We start from the raw sequence: 4,260 nt of genomic DNA, 5'->3' as shown, positions 1-4,260 counted from the left end.
CAGGTAGTCTATTTTTAGTTACCTTTTTAATTTATTTTATTTAATTTATTTTTTTTTAAGATTTTTATTTATCTTTTTGAGAGAGAGAGAATGAGAGATAGAGAGCACGAGAGGGAAGAGGGTCAGAGGGAGAAGCAGACTCCCTGCCGAGCAGGGAGCCCGATGAGGGACTCGATCCCCGGGCCTCCAGGATCATGACCTGAGCTGGAGGCAATCACTTAACCAACTGAGCCACCCAGGTGCCCACCTTTTTAATTTATTTTAAACTGGCTTCCAAAATGTCAGTCTATTGCTGATAGATATGAAAAGGAGTATTATAAATTGCATTGTTTTGAGGCTTTTGTTTCTCTGAAACTCCTTGGAAACAAGCCTGTTCATGTTTCTGGGCAAAGCGCTTTATACACTGGAGAAAGTGATATGGCCACTTATTTGAGGAAACCCCTGCTACTAAGCTTCCCTGGATACTTTTAACATGCATACAACAGATGCATATAAACACATGCAAGCTAAAGGTCTTTCTTGGCCTGAAATAGTTAGACTTAAAATCCAAACTCAACAGAAAACACTGTTTCTCAAAGTAGCAATTCCTCCAAAAACAATTCCCTGAAATCTCAACCTAGCCTTTTAATACCTGCCCAATTTAAGAACAGCGACAATGGATTAGATATAGCCACATCAAATTAACTTCTAGAGCATGATACCTTTGTTATCATGACTGCATCCTAAGTGGGCAGACCTGGTAAAAACATGTAATATATAATTTTTAATTTAATGAGATTGGGAATAACAGGATTAGGAAAGCAGAGCTTCTGTGGGCCATCTGTTCAGGCTGGTGAACGATACTATTACATATCATCCTGTTTTAGAATTGTAGCCATTGCAGCAGTATTATACTGATACCAGCAAACCTAGAGTAAGGAAGATGTATGGCTCCCACAGTCACAGTATCACTAATGTCTTTTTCCTCTGTTTATGTTTCTTACCAGAAATTAACACTTATGCTGGACTTTGGCCTGTGTTAGTTCAACATGGTGTAGGATGACATAAGGCTGTTACTGCCATTCTTTGAAGGTGAAACTCCTTTCTCTATTTCCATTATAATTGGATAAGCTCTATTTTTGTTGAACAGGAGCCCACTTTCACATGATGCTGCAGTCTTTTCTTTCTTTTCCTTTGCCAAAGAGCCATCTGCCATGAAATCATTATTGAGAACACTCTTGATCTTGAGCCTGTAATAAATTTTCACAAGAATCCCCTCTGAGAAGGAACCCATGCCGCTTTACCATTGTAGACCAATTGCGGGGAAAATATATGATACAACAATATCTCATACATGATGTTATAAATAACCATGTTATTTGAAAAGGTCACAGTAAATATAGTACTCTATAAGCAATCTGGCTCTTGCAGTGGCTAAAACCAAAAATGCATCTGAAGCCTTTGCTTTTAGGCCTTTCCTACCTCTCTCTTCACTGCAACTACATTTTGAGAAAACAATAAATTGGTCGAAAATTTTAAAAATTGGATTTCTCTAGGATAAGTGGCTTACAACTGCTGGGTGGTGGAAAGAGGCAGACTACTCCAGGTTGGTAGGTGGCAGTTTTAATAAACAAAGAGAACTTACATATGAGGCTTATCTTGGGGCAGCAGTAAGATGAATGGATCCCTGCACCCACACTCACAAATCTTAAAAGTTTAGAAAGAGGGCCTGCCTGGGCTCAGTTACATATGCTGTGTAGGTGTTTAAATCAACACCACATCCCTATCTCAAGCCTCTGTCCTTGAAGGCAGCCTCTGGGAGCTGAAAGGCAAGCAAAACCCACATTCTAAGGATGGGAGAGGGGTTGAGGAGCCTCCAAGTGCCAGGGTCTTGCCCATGGGTCAATCGGTGGTCGTGTCTTCAATGACATTCCCCAACAAGCTTACATAGGAAGGACAGGACTATATTGTTCAACAAGGAATTTCTTCTAAGAAGGCCTTCTTGTATTGTACCTGGTTAACATCTGAAAGAATCACTTTCTGTGAAAAATGACACATGGATGCTCACATAGGGCTTCCTGATGATTGTTGGTTTGTATTTATTTGGTTCTAAATAAACTTTCTCCATAACAGCTTCTAATGGTGATAAGGCCTCTTCAGCAATGAATTATTTTGTAATCAGTCATGTTGCAATCTGCCAGAAATGCTCAGTTTGTCCATCTGCTGGGTCATTTCCACTAATATTATGGAGTCTATTTGGAAAGATGGAAATTGGCCAGTCCATCCTGTTTCCTTCATTGATGTGTTAGTGTCAGTACATAAAATGTGGTTGAGAAAAAATTTAGGTGAGATTCTTAAAATCTGCGATGGTCACATTTAGCCTACTTTTCAGTTAAGAAAGTGATTCATACTTCTTATTTATTTCCAATAGCTAAAACTCAACACTGTGTCAAGTCTAACTAAAGCTCTCTCAAATTGCTAACTTTATAGTTGCTATAAGTAGCATAATTAGGAATTCTATACTGATTTCTTTTTGACTATTTTTTTTGTCAACTATGCTTAATCCTGTTCTTAGCACCCCTGTTTGCTTAAAAGTTGTGGAATTTAAAAGGACCTGTGGTGGTACTTACATGTTGGGGCCTCCTATCTCCCATCTCGTGAAAGCAATATAAGATTGCTTCATTTCCAAAGTCCACTTAGGCTCAGAACTTTCCATATTCTCCTGCAGGTTCTCAAAGTTTTACATGGCTCCTTCTTCCTCTAATTCTTGCATCCTGGCATACACTCTATTTTACCTCGAAGAATCGAATCTCTTCACCAGTTATGATAGGGTTTCTCTTTCCAAGAATTTAGAGGTTTTGTGGGAGAGTTAAAGGTTTCAGGGAGTAGTCATAGCCTTCCACCATTTCTCTGGCTTCTTTCTCTCCTCTCCTATTCTTTCCTACCTTTCAGGAACAAAGCCCATTTCTCTTCTTGCCTTATACATAGCATTTTAATAGGCTAATATGCATGATCTAACTTGTGGTAGAGGCTGCTACTGATCCCCATATTTGTTATTCCCTTCTTCCCTAGTGTTAGTAGAATATTTGAGTGTCAAGGTAACAATACATCTCCTAGCTTCCTGTGCAACCAGGTATAATTGTATGACCATCACTAGCCAATGTGATGTAAGCAAGAACTGAAGTATACCCCATCTGGATTTCTCCCCCCCAAAAGGAATTAGCTTGTCCTCCTTTTCACTTTCTCCAGAGGCTTAACTGATTGAGCCACCCAGGCACCCTTCTCTTCTTTTTAATCCATTTTTATTTTGGGTTTCTGTTTCTGCTGCTGAGTCTATATTCTAATCCATGCAATGCCCTTCAAGCTCCCTCCCTTCTCACCAAGGCGTTTCTTAAAAATACAAAGAGGAACTGTGGTGAGCCAAATTTTCTCTCCCTCTTTATATTTATATATGAAACTTTCTGTACAAGGGGAATATGAGTGATATTTTTTTAAGTAGAGATATGAGAGTAAAGGCACTTCAGGTAGAAGAAAATTTCATGAGGAAATATTCAGGAAAGTGCAAAGAATTTCTAGGGAATAAAAACACGTGTAATTTGGGTGGCGCATAGGGGAATTCTGGAAAGCAAACCTGGAAATGTGACTTGGCTGGGTTAAGTTAATGGAGGCATGAATCGGTTCATCTTTGTTGCTTTGTCATGTAACAACAACATTCCCCCCCCCAAACCAAAAAACAACTTTTAGTCTGTTGAAACATTTACTCACTACTTAATGGGTATGCAATTGGGGCTGGCAGCAGCTGGTTAGTTTTTCAGCTGTTTTCCTTGGGTTTACTCGTGCAGCTGAAGTCAGCTGGAAGATCAGCTGGGGTGGCCTCATTCACGTGTCTAGTTGATAGGTTGATGGCGGCTGTGGCTCAGTTCTCCATGTTGTCACAGCTCTCTGCCTTGGGCTTGTTCATCTAGCAGCCATGTCCCAAGAGCAGCAAAGAAGGCAAGACCCAATGCTCAAGCACTTTCTAAGCCTCCAGTTGTTTCACATTAGTAAGTCACTAACCGAGCCCATATATGAATTAGAGGAAAAGACTTCACCTCTTGATAGGAAGAATTGTAAATTATCAGGGGACAGTATTTTTCAATCTGCTAGGACCTTGGATACTAGGCTAAGAAATTTGGACTTTTAATTGGTAGACAGTGAGGAAGGAAGGGCACAGACTTAGAGATCAACCCTAGATGTAGCCAAAAACTATATTTTTGAAAATCGTCTTTATGTTTTAGAATA

This window comes from Callorhinus ursinus, unplaced genomic scaffold (genome assembly GCF_003265705.2).
Source record: "Callorhinus ursinus isolate GAN/ISIS: 27379988/994484 unplaced genomic scaffold, GSC_fseal_2.0 scaffold12, whole genome shotgun sequence".
Lineage (NCBI taxonomy): Eukaryota > Metazoa > Chordata > Mammalia > Carnivora > Otariidae > Callorhinus > Callorhinus ursinus.
Note: the sequence above shows the minus strand (reverse complement) of the source record.